At 45.0% G+C, this 13,238-nt stretch overlaps 1 long non-coding RNA gene across 1 annotated transcript in view; it reads left to right on the forward strand.

The window, feature by feature from the left end:
* Positions 1-6,651: 6,651 nt before the first annotated feature.
* Positions 6,652-13,238, forward strand: part of LOC132518094 (uncharacterized) — a 479,628-nt gene continuing 473,041 nt past the window's right edge. The window contains exons 1-2 of the long non-coding RNA XR_009539861.1: positions 6,652-7,134; positions 7,563-7,647. This is a non-coding gene — a long non-coding RNA (uncharacterized LOC132518094). The remainder of the gene's footprint in view (positions 7,135-7,562; positions 7,648-13,238) is intronic.

The following is a 13,238-nucleotide window of genomic DNA, read 5'->3' on the forward strand; positions in this document are numbered from 1 at the left end:
TGGAGGGTTAGATGCTTCCCTGGCAGGAGGTGGCCCATTTCCAGTCTAGAATTCTACCAGGAAAAGAACCTGACCATGGTTCACCATTCCAGAATAGATGTACCTTTTGTTGTGTTGTCACTTTTTTCTTTATACTTTCATCTGAAAAATTGGGATTCGAAGTTGTTTATGTTTTTAAATTACAACTTAGAGTGCCAACTATTTACCGTCTTCATAAGGAATTTAGAAAAAAGTTCTTTCTTTTTTCACTGAGAAAATAATAATAATATTTAGTACATAGTGCCTACTGTTTATTGTCAGGTACTGTTCTAAGTAAGTTAGAGATTTTAACTCACTATCTTTATGACTACACTCTGTCATTTCTGGGTAAAGAAACACAAGGAAGCTAAGTAAATTGCTCAAGGTCATTTGGCTCTGTGGCTGAGGTAGGGCTTGAACCTAGGGAGCCTGGCACCAGATAAAACAGGAGAAAGACGGTGACAGGGAAATCTGAAGAAGGGAAAAAACCCATCAGAGCCACTTGTTTCCCCCAGTGTTTTGAAGAAAACTTTGCAGCCTGTCCTCCTCCCCACTGCAAACCCCACTCTGCAACTGCTTCTTAGGGCCGGGTGTGTACTGAGGCCCGTGTCCCTAAGGCAGAGAGGGGTCCAGCTTTAGAAGCGAGGGATTGCATATGGAGGGAGCTCTGCGTGAAATTCGAGAAACTCTACCCAATCATCCTATGTCCCTAGGACTTGGCTCCACTTTCCCTTCGGGATGGAAACAAACAACGTTTCCAGCGAGTATCCAGCTAGTAGTGACTGCTACTGGCAGCTACTTTGCAAATGTTAACCCTGCCACCTAGTGACCACTTTCTGAATGTCACCTGGAAGATTACCATGTAGAACAGTGGTCCCCATCCTTTTTGGGACCAGGGACCCGTTTCATGGAAGACCATTTTTCCATGGACAGGGGCGGGGGAATGGTGGGGGAGGAGGGATGGTTCAGGAGGTAATGCGAGCCATGGGGAGCGGCAGATGAAGCTTCCCTCGCTCGTCCACCACTCACCTCCTGCTGTGAGGCCCCCGTTCCTAACAGGCTGAGGGCCGGTAGTGGTCCTCGTCCCTGGGGGTTGGGGACCCCTGATGTAGAACATCCCATGTTGACCTCAGCATTGCCACCACCCTGCCTGACAGCTGAGACTTTCTCCTGCTTAGAGACCCCATGTGGCACTGACCAGCTGACATGTCATTACAGTTTTAGGGCTGCTTTAGTCATACCTGCAGAATAAGAGCTGAGCTGTCATTTCCTCCTCTGTTTCCTCAGGATGATAAGGTGCTTGGAGTACAATGAATATGTCTCAAGAGCACGTGCCAAGTACTTATGGGAGGAGGTGACTTCTGTCCCTACAAAGGTCTAAGTTGCCACTATCCCTTGTGCTTGATTCTATTACAGCTCTTGAATGTTCTGTTTCCTTGTATGTCCCTCTCCTCCATTGAATTGTGAAAGCTGTGAGGTTGGGGACAATGTCTTGCTTATGTTTTATCCCCACAGCCTTGTTTGGTGTCTGTCTGATGAATGCCAATTGAATGAATGGATGGAAGGTATAGCTATAAATTCACAGCCCTTTCCACACTCTTCCCACATTTTTCCAGTTGAGGCATCTTCCCCTTTCCACTCTCAGTATGAACAATGTCGTTTTTTCTTCAGCTCTCAGTCTTCTCCTTATTCATTTATACACTCAGCACATGCTTAGCACTTGACCTTGTCTTGGATTTTGGAAATATGAAGGTGAAGTTGGGAAGTCTCTAACTTACACCCACCAAACCTCCAAACTTACTTGCACCTGCACCTAATTCTCCTTGGACCCAATGCCACTCCTTCCAGATGTGCCCTGAATCCCACGGACCACTCATTGGAATCACCTGGGAAGCTTTAACAGTGACTGATGTCTGGCTCCCAACTCAGAAAATCTGATGTCTTTGGTCTTGAGTGCAGGCTGGGAATCGGAATTTTTAAAATGCCTTCAGGGACACCTAAACTACAGCCAGGATTGAGACCTGATCTCTGTATGCTCCCCTTCTTAGGCTTCAGCAGGTAACCTCACCCTCACTTGAATTTCTATTTGTTTCCATTCTATTGGGTCATTTCCAAGTCATACGCAATGCCTGAAACTCTTTTATCTGAACATAAGAATGAAAAATCCTCCCTGGATCCATTGTCCATAGCAACTATCCGCTCTTTTTATGTACGTTCCAAGTCAAACAAAATTCAAGAATAAGTTGCCCACACAGGCTCTCTCTGCTTTCCCATCAACCATTCAATCTTCAATCTACTCCAGACTGGGTTCTGTTCCAGAATTGATCACTCTTGTCATTCAAAAACATTCATATCTCTTGGCCTCAAAGACCCCATGTTCTCCTGTTTCTTTTTCAGGCTACCTTTCTACCTGTCCTCTCAATGTTGAGAGTTCCTCAGGACATTGTGCTTGGCCATCTTTCCTTTTCACTCTACTTCTCATGCTTTCCAGGCTCTGGGACAGTGGGGCTGATAATGCTTGCTCAGACCGTTCCATCAGTCTCCTACCTGCATACCCAAATCCCTTTTTGGCCTGCTTCTCCATTAGGTGTGTGACAGGCATCTCAGATCCCATATTCCAAACTGAATCTTGATGTCCCCCTACCCTTAGATGATCCTCTTACACTGCTTCCCGTTGCATTAGTTTCCTGTGACTTCTGTAATGAATTACTACAAATGGATTGGCTTAAAACAGCACACACTTATACTCCCAGTCTGGAGGCCAGAAATCTAAAATTAGTTCCTCTGGGCTGAATCAGGATGTCAGCAGGACTACACTTTCTCTGGGGGCTTCAGGGATAAATCTGTTCCTTGATTCTTCCAGTTTCCGGTGGTTGCCAACATTTCTTGGTGTATTAGTGAGGGTTTCCCAGAAAAACAGAACCAGTAGTGTGTGTGTGTTTGTGTGTGTGTATGTATAGTTTTATTATAAGGAACTGGCTCATGTAACTATGGAGGGTGAGAAGATCTGCAGTCGTCAAGCTAGAGACTCAGGAGGGTCCGTGCTGTAAATTCCAGTCTGAGGGCAGGAGAAGAGGACTGTCTTGATTCAAGCAATTAGGCAGGAGAAGTTTCCTCTTTCTCAGACTTTTTGTTCTATTCAGGTCTCCAATTTATTGGATGAGGCCCACCCACATTAGGGAGGACAACCTGCTTTACTCAGTCTACTGAGTCAAACAAAATCTCATCAGGAAACACCCTGACAAACACAACCAGAATGATGTTCGACCAAATGTCTGGACATCCCGTGGCCCAGTCAAGGTGACACAGAAAATTAATTATCAGACTTGGCTTGTGGCCACATCACTCCAATTTTCAAGGGCAGCATCTTTAAATCTCTTTTTGTTCCATTTTCACATTGCCTTCTTGTATGTGTGTGTTTAAATCTCCCTTTGCTTCCCTCTTATAAGGAAGATTGTATTTAGGGCCCATCCAGTTAATCCAGAATAATCTCTCATTCTCAAGACCCTTAAATTAATCATATCTGTAAATACTCTTTTTCCAGATAAGGTAGCATTCACAGGTTCCAGAGTTGAGGACATGGATATCTTTTGAGGGTCCGTTATCAAGCCTCCTACACTAACCCATGCAAAGGGCACTTTAATCCACCCAGTTTCTTAAACCAGAAATTCAGGACTCACCTTTGTCATAAAATTCTCCCCAACCCCATCTGATCCATTGACAACGCCTGTATTTTCCATCTTCTAAGTAATCTCGAATCAGTTCAGCTCTTTCCATTTCCTCTGCTACCAACCTAACTCAAAACAGAATGTCTTTCCTGGACTATTTTAATAGAACACTTATGTCAATTGTGATTATCTCCTTATTTGCAGGGTTATTGTTGAATAACCCTTATTTGCAGGGTTATCTGTCTCCAGTCACTAAGTTGTAAGCTCCTTGAAGGTAGGACCGTCTATGTTTTTTTCGCCATTATATTTTAGACCCCAGCAAAGTGCTTTGTATAGGTTAGGTGCTCAATAAATATGTATCACATGTATGAATAGATGGATGGTACCTTTCCTGCCATAGAGGAGCTACTAGTCTGGTGAAGGGGCCATTCGATGGCTTCAACCCTAAGTTACTTTACTTATTCATTTAAACTATTTGTATTGAGAGCCATCTGTAAGCCAGACGTTCTAGTAGCCTCAAAAAATCCACCAACTGACAAACTACATAAAACTCCTTGCTCTCATGGAACTTTGCATTTTAGTGTGAGGAAGGACAATGTATAATAAATGCATTCTATATATAGTGCTTATATATCACATTAGAAAGTGATAAATGATATGAAAATAATAGAGCAGTTCAAAGGGGATGCACTTGTAATTTTGGATGGGGTAGATCTTCCTAAGAATTTCATATTTGAGAAAAGAATGAATGAGCTGAGGGGTGAGTCATGAATATATCCTGGAAAGGAGCTTCCCAGGCCGAGGGAAGTATAGTTGAGGAAGTCCCTGAGGCAGGAGTGGACATGGTCAGTTCAAGGAGGATGAGGATGCCAGTACGGCCAGAGTGAGGGAGTGAGGCTGAGAGCAGGAGGAGATGAGGACCAAGGGACCATGGGGCCAGTCTGTGCAGGACCTTGTAAGACAGTGGAAGGATTTGGCTTTTCCTCTGAGTAAGATGGGGAGCCATTGGAGGGTTTCCAGCAGAGAAGGGACACCATCTGACTCACATTTTCATTGTATCCCTCTGGCTGCTGTGTGGACTGCAGGGGAGCAAAGGTGGAAATAAGAACCCTGGAGAAGTTATTTCAGTAATTGAGGTGAGAGATGGTATAGATTGGACCAGGGTGATAGCAGCAGAGGTGTTGAGAACCGGGCGGAATTGAGATATATTTTGAAAATAGGGCCAATAGGATTCCTTGATCGACTGGACGTGGGGTGGGGGCGAGAGAGGGAGAGAGAGAGAGAGATGCCAAGAATGACGCCCAGGTTTTTGTCTGGAAACAACTGGAAGCTAGACTAAATTCATAGTTTTGTCTGGAACTCCTGCCCCAAACATCTTAATTCCGTAAAGTCACTGGAACGGCTCTGCAGTCCTGAACTTTGCAGACAGCTGCTCAGAGTTGTCATCCGTCCTCCCCTGGAGAGTGTCTGATCCTTCCCCTAAACGTGCGCCCCGCTCTTCTCTCACACCCGTGCGCAGGGACTCTGTCACTTTGCCTTCAGCACAGTGCTCAGCCTGCAGCCCACATTCCATCCGTGACACAATCCCACTGCATCCCTGGATGTTCCTCTCGAGGTTGGTCTGAGCCTTGACACACTGCTTGGGGTACCCTTCTGACCCTAGCCTTTTGTTCACACCCAGGGCTCTAGGAGGTTGACCTGGTTATTTTTCTTGCTCACAGAAGTTTCTCCTTATTCGTTCTGCTCCAAAACACTTGAGGTCATTCAGTAGTCCCTGGATCTCTGTTGGCCGGGGTGGCCTGACCAAGTACCACTTTAAGTAACAGTGCCCTGTTAACTCAACTTCTTCCTGAATTTTTAATATTCTTGTTGACAGGGGCTTTGGGCTAGTCTCTATGACAGGTTCAGTGGAAAGGCCATTCCGTTAAGAAGCTGCAGCTGTTATGAAAGAAGGCTCCCTCTCCCTGTGTGTGTGCAGTTATGCCGGTACGGGTATCGGGTGCTACAGGGCTTTGGGAAATGTCTGCAAAGTCAGTGGCAAAACAGTTGTCTACAGCTGGCCTGTTTTGACCCCGTCTCTCACCCTACATAAGCCTCCAGCAAGTAACATGAAAGGGTCAAGCAGCTCCTGTTTCTTCCCCTAATGAGAATCAGGGTGCCACTTTGATGGCATTTCTCCCCACTTTCAGTTGCTGGGGGACCCCGTTTGTGCGTGCACATTGTGTCCTCCAGCCCATAAACCCGCGTGTACTTGGAAAGAAAAGTCTCTAGGGGGGATGGAATTTAAAAGGATTTTCGGGCTTCCCTGGCGGTGCAGTGGTTGAGAGTCCGCCTGCCGATGCAGGGTATACGGGTTCGTGCCCCGGTCCGGGAAGATCCCACATGCCGCGGAGCGGCTGGGCCTGTGGGCCATGGCCGCTGGGCCTGCGCGTCCGGAGCCTGTGCTCCGCAACGGGAGAGGCCACGGCGGTGAGAGGCTGGCGTACCGCAAAAAAAAAAAAAAAAAAAGGACTTTCAACTCGTTGTTCAGGAGCAGTGGTCACCAGCTTCTCACTAAATGCAAGCTCTCCCAAATTCTACAGACACCCCAAAAACCTCAAGAGCCAAACGCTCTAGCCCTGCCCTTCCCCCAGCCCCCACCCCCCACCCCCAGGGGGAGTGGTGCCCGGTCTGCCGCGGCGCATGCTGGGTAGGCTGGCTGTAAGCAGCAGCGGAAGTGAGAGGCTCCTCAGGTGTGTGAACCGAACAACGGGAAGTCCTGCAGGCCTCCGCGGGGGAGGGAGGACTGAAAATGGCAAAAATGGCAGGGATGGGGGGGGAGAACTGAAAATGGCGAAAATGGTAGGGATGGGAGGGTGGGGAGAAGTTTTTCAGAGCTTTAAACTGAAAACTGCTTTCGAGGGGAGCAAAGACTTCTCTGGTGGTCTCCCAAGGGTGCTCCAACCCGCAGCTGTGCCCTGGTCTGGTTAACTTCTTAATTTACACCTCCTGGGAGCTCTCCTCTAATCAGAGGGCTTGGTAGGAGAGGTTTGGGACAGGAGCCGAAGGCCGGAGACTCTCCATGTCACCGTGACGGGGTGCGGGGCTGAGCCAGCTTGGGCAAAACCGGGGGTGCTGATTTCACACAGCGCATAGTATACGGGTGAATTTATCTTTCGTTGCCATGTAATCAAATTAAAGGGCAACAAGCGGCTTTTCCTCAGTTTTCTGAAAGGGGTTGCAGCAACACCCATTATGAGGCCTTTATTCTTGCATGGATTGTTTAGCTTGGTGGGATGAGAGGAAGGGAGGTGTGTCTTGGTTGAGAGGACGAACTCTGGTGGCAGTGTGAGAGGTGACAGCCAAGTCTGCAGGAGCCTGTCTCTGGAATGTGAGTGGAAAGAAGCACCTCTGAGCTCTCGTGCAGGAGAACTGCAGTGTTTTTTTGTGTGCTCCTAGGGTCTAATAGGTATGAACTTTAGAATCTTGGAATGTCCTCTGCTAGGTTCCATGTGAAGGGTCATTGAGCATTGTCTGTGGGCCAGGTATTCTTCCAAGGGCTTTCTGTGTATTAACTTAGATTTACAAGTTACTGAATATTTACAATTGCTGAATATTGTTAAGAACAAAAACCAAGTAGCACACTAGTGTGCGTTGTGTTCTTTTGTTCCTATACAAAAGTGATTATATGTTATATATATTTGCAGGTGAGGGAAAACTTCTGGAAGGGTACCCAAAGAAATGGTTTAGCAGTTGTCCTTAGGAGACTGAGAGACTCCTCAACTGGGGAACTATGGTGTGGGAGGGAGATTTTTCATATAGTACACTTTTGTTCTGTTTGAATTCTTTTAGCCATGTGGGATGTTTCAATAAAAAATGTTACATTTATTTTTTTAGGAGAATGAAATGAAAACCCTGTAGTCCAAGGCAACTTTGTGGGTCAGGCGCTGTGGGCTGAATCCTGGAGAAGGACAAGTCCAAGGTAATACAATGGATAGAGAACCAGGGGACAGGATGGAGGGGGGATCTTTGAGGAGATCTAGTTTGCCACAGAGGAGCTTGCTATCTTGGTGACTAAATACCAGCTCTAATCTCAAACTGGAAGGAAAATTGGAAATAGCAGTTAAAGTTCACTTGACAGGAACCAATGTCAAGCTAAAGTAAGAAATATGAGATTGCACCTGTAACTGGCCCACTATGCCACTATATATCATTCTAATCCCAAACTTGCCTCAAAGACAGGCGGTCCTCAACTCTGTCATTCTGCTAGGCTCCACCCCAGCCTGTGAAAACCTATACTGTGATTATTATTACTGTTGCAGGCAGTCAGGAAACTGGCCCAGTCATCTGGTCCTCAAATATGGAGATGGAAGTCACTGCTAGCATTGTGAGTGGTCCAAGACAAATGGGGCCCCAAACTTGCCACTCCAAGGAACCCATCATCTTACAGAGATAACACACGAATCATGAGCTCTTAATGGAGGCTTCGCTGTGTTAAGTCCACCAGAGGAATAGATCCAGAGTTATGGGGTTTCAGAGAATAGGATTACATTAGTCAGGAGGCAGTCCGAACATTTATAAAAAGGACTTTGCTTGCCACTTAGGATTTTGGTAGAAGGAAGGGACGATATTTCATGCAGGAGAGTGGCTTATGTAAAGAAGGTGAGGTGTGTTTGCAAAACAGGTGAGTGAGTTTGGTTGAAATGCACGGGGTTTGAAAGAAATGCAGGAGGAGCAGTCTGAAAATATCAGGTAGGATGATGAGTTCCATTCTGGGTAAGCAACAGGGACCAGTTTAATTGTTCTGAGCACAAGAGTGCCAGGACTTGAGTCCTTCAGGAAGATGAATTTTGCATCAGGGTGGAGGTGAAGAGATGAAGGACCTGGGCCGGGGAGGTGGATTTATAGGCTCTGGGATTAGTCCTCCAGCTGAGAGCTAATGAGAGTCAAGGAAGAAGAAAGAAAAGGTGGAGACAGTCATGACAGATTTTGCAAAGGGCGCAGAAGAGAAGTGATGACTGATTGGGTGTCAGGAGTGACGGAGCAGTTGGTGGAGTTTTGAGGCTGGTTGGCTAGAAGGAAAGGGATAGAATAAGTGGATTTGGTGGCAACAGTGCTAAGGAAGAGAATTAGGGGGTATTTTGGGGGTTCTTGTACCCTATACACAGAAGTTTGAGACTGGAGCTTGGGGGAGAAGCTGGAGTTTTTCGGGGAGAGTGAGCTCTGTAGTGGGAATAGTTGAATCCCAGATATTAGATGATTTTGCAATTAGGGGTTTTTGAAAGAGAAAAAAGAAAATGATCAAGCAAGACAAGTTAAGGAAAGAGGTGACGACAGAACAATAAGGAAGGAATGGAGTCACAGAATCTTGGCTACGGCAGTTTAACACAGGAGTTGGTGATAAAACGCCCCCCCCCACCACACACGGAAAGGTGAGAAAAATGAGGTGAGAAAGGCTATTGGTTATGGCAGCTAAGTGGTCACTGATGACTTTTGAAACTGTTTTTAGATTTAAAGCATAGTTTGCAAATTTCAGGGCTGTAGGCTGAATCCAACCATAAGAAGGTAATTCATTTCATCCTCAGTGTTTAAAAAAATCAGATTAATAACTAATATTTAGAAATTGTTAGATTTCACATAAAAATCCCAAATTTCAAACCACCCCTAGCCCTCATTCCTCTTGGGTTGGATGTTGGCTGGAGGCCCTGTGTCGGCGGTGTAGTGGAGGGAGTGTGAGAGGTTGGGGGGGGATTGACCCCTCCAGGTTGCCACAGCTGCCCCCAGCCTCCTTGTTGCAGTTCTGATGTCAGTGTGTTTGCACTTGGTTAAGGCATGTGGAACTGGTGAGGAAATAGAGGTCACTTACTCTTTCAAGTAGAATGCTCCTTTGAAAGTTTGGAGATGACGTGCAGAAGAGAACGGATGGTTAGTCAGGGCAGCAGGGAGGAGAAGAATGAGTGTGTTAGGGTAACGGAGCCTCGTGCTCCCTTTGGTGTTACCCAAGAGGAAGGATTGAAGTAAAGAGGAGGAGACTAAAGAGGTGGGGGAGGAAGGGATTGATAAAACCAAAATTATGTGTGGGAACTGAGTAAGAAGCAAGATTGGAAAGAACAGGAACCTCTCTGCCTTTGAAATAGAAGCCACAGACAGAAATAACAAGGGGGATAACTTTGCGGGGGAGAAGAGGGATTGCAGGAGAAGAGCCGGGATTCATGTTATGTGTGGGTGGGCTAATAAAATGGGGCTGAGGTCAGGGCCAGACCAGCATGTTATGGGGCGGTGGGGTAATTCTCGGGGCAGGGCAATAGTTTGGCAGTCTTGAAGTGGTATTCCTTAAATATTTATCTAGTAGTCATTTTCTTATAACTAAGAGAAGCTGATTTTCTCTTTAAAAAGTGCATGCCTATGTTTATATTTAGAAATTGGGGTTTATTACAGACCCAGATGTAGCATAACATTTACACTTAGTTGAAATTGTCTCACACATCACATTTTCTGTAGTGATGAGTACTCCTATTTACTAAGTATAGGGGAAGTGTACTATTCATGTATTGAATACATGAATTGTTGAATAGTAGTAAAGTGTAGTTCAATATGTATTTAAAAGTTTCTTTTTCTGACTTACATGATAGCAAAACAGATCTCATTTTTCTTTAGTTCTCTCTCTCTGTCTTTTTTTTTTGAGTTTCTTTTTTTATTTCTGAACCAGACAACTTCATGGAAGTCTTAGGTCAGTGCTTCAAACTGAGATAATAATGTGAACCACTTGTTACTGATAAATACTACAGTCTGCATCCTGCAGTTTCAGCATGTCATTGGTCCCTTGGTGCCGGCCTCAGCTGTTCTATCAGCTGATCTCAAGATCTGTGACTCTGTGGGCAAACCATCTAACTTGCTAAAGCACACCGTAGAGAAAAGGCTGTGCCTTGCAGGATGCTTTAATATATATGTTGGTGGGAGCCAGGAGTGGGCTTATGTCTGGCCAGTTATGTGAAAAGTTTCATGTGGACAGCTGAGTTCACTGGCAACAAGTTGCCGACATTCCTGTGTTGGCTTAGTGCACCTTCCTGATAAATTGGTATCTGTAATGGGTGCTTGGATGGCCCAGTCCTTCTTGTGGATGTGGGTAGGATTTAGGCTGCAATATGGAATCAGTTTGCTGCTGGTATTATAGTGGATGTGAAAGTAGGTCTATTCAAGGCAAACAAAAGGACCACCAAGACTTAGGGAGGGACTTGCAGATTTGTGGCCGAGAGACAAAGGGAGAGACCAGAATGCTTTTCTCAGGAGGCCAGCAGGGTGTTGCAGTGATGGTTCTTGCAGGCTTATGTCAGGCAAGTGGGGTCAGAATTGAGTGTGGACTGATGGTGGCTTGGAGGGAGTGGGGAAGGAGAGGAAGTGAAGGAAGCTGTGATTGGATTTCAGAATTTTAGTCATTTTAGTGACATATTCCTTTCAATGAAATATCTTTAAAGTTGCTTTTAAAAATACAGCCCTATAAAATTATGATTAAAAATGCATTTCTGCGATGTGTGAATTGCTTGGAGGACTGACTGCCACTATAAGCTTCACGTGACTAAGAACACTCCAAATTGTCTTTGGTCTGATATGAACATCCGAATTGCAGTGCATTTGTGGCAACCTTCAAAATAATAGATTTCTCATGTGACTGAACATGATACCTCACCTTAATTTTCATTTTAGTTTTTCTATCAGTCATAACTGAGTTACACTAGTCACTCATATGTCCTGAGGACTGGCAGCCTACGTGGATATAATAGTTAGGTGTCATTAAAATGATTTGGTTAGCATTCACGGAGGGGTAAACACTAGCGTCATTATGATTGTGACCGTCCCTCAACCTCCCTGAGTCTTACTTCCCTTATTTTAAACTGTGGCGGGGTGAGAGTGGGGGTGAGGTGGGTGATCTCTTTTAAATGTCAGAGAACATGACAATAAGCCAGGATGGTAGTTAGGACTGAGTTTCAGTGTGCTGAAAGATAAACTGATGCATATTAAAATGTTTAAGCATTTCCCTGAGCAAATATGGATTCTAATCAGGCAGAGACAAACCAGCGGTAGTTAGGGGCTAGAGGCAGGACTCTCATAGAGAAGACTTAGAAGCAAAGCAAGGAGATTATATGATTGGCTGTAGCTTAAGCCGTTGCCACATTCAGGAAAGCCTAGTCGGCTGTCTGTGATTGGTTCTACTTAGGTTTCGATTTCTTAACCCTGAGGCCTTTACAGGCTTAGATTTTGGTTTGCTTACGTAGGTGCCAAGCATTAGAGCTGCATTAGAGCATTTGAGTCACCTTGGTCTAATGCCCTCCTTGTTTAATTAATTTAACGCATGTGATGAGAATAAGAAGGCAGCAGCACAGACTTCTTGGGTTGGAGTTTGTACTTGTTTAGTTTTGTTAGGAGAGCTAGGCCATTTGTAGCATTGCCTCAAAGACTCTTCTGAATTCCAGGAAGACAATTATTGTCAGTTACATGTTTAAAGCTCCTTGTAACTAAAATATACGTTTTTAGGCTACACAGTAGAGCTGTTTAGAGAACACAGGGAGGCCTTGTATAATCAGTGCATACAATATAGTTATTCTTATTTTATAGGACTTAGGATATGGTGTTACTACTTTAAATGATTCTGGAGCTTATGGTTTTTGCTTCTTTGTTTTCCTATGTGTTTTGGGATGCCGCTGCTGCTGTTCAGGATCTAGCATCCAGGACCCACGAGCAGGATGTGTCTTTCCTAAAATGATCCCACTCTTTGGCCCCTGCAGGAACTGAAATTTTGCAGGAAATTCTTAAGGAATGTTGTGGGTCCCCGTTGTTGTGATTTTACCTATTTCCCTTGTCTTTTTGGAGCGGTCAGCCTCTAAGCACTGTCCTTCTACTGTTGATCACTGTTGTACTGTAAGCCATCGTCGGGGAACTCTGGGAGAAAGAAAACCTCCCTGACTCCACCTCCTCCTTCCAAGGGCCAGAATCCCACTTCCCAAATCAGCATGTTAATCTTCTCCACAGAAGGGGTGTCATCCAGTGATATTGCATCAGGTACATACTGAATTTCTTGATCTGACGTCTGCAATTCTAGTTCGTTAGCCAAACTTTCTTCCTTTCTGGTTCTACCTGGGCAACTCTGCACTGGAACATGGCTGCATTTACTGAAGGTGATAAGGTATAGCTGGTGAACTCTGGTTTCTTGATATTTAGCTACCAGGTCTTCTAAAACCTCATTCCTTGTAGGCACATCAAAATATATGTTTTTCATACTATTATTATTCCTTCTATTTTTTTTCTTGGTTGATCTTGCTCGTGCTACAAAAAGATTTTTTGTTTGTTGTCTGTTGTTTGTTTTCTAGCTCATCAGTGTCTGCTCTTATTTTAGCTGGATAGTTGACTAGTTTTAGTTTGTTATGTTACGGATCTGCTTAGCACTGGCATTAGGCGATGACAATAGCAGATGATACCTAGGAGGTAATAATGAGTTATTAATTAGATGTCTCTGTGGACAGGCATTGTGTCGTGCGTTCTATGTAGATCACCTCTAATCTTCCATGCCAGGTAGGG

The sequence above is a fragment of the Lagenorhynchus albirostris genome, chromosome 3 (assembly GCF_949774975.1).
Source record: "Lagenorhynchus albirostris chromosome 3, mLagAlb1.1, whole genome shotgun sequence".
NCBI classification, from domain to species: domain Eukaryota; kingdom Metazoa; phylum Chordata; class Mammalia; order Artiodactyla; family Delphinidae; genus Lagenorhynchus; species Lagenorhynchus albirostris.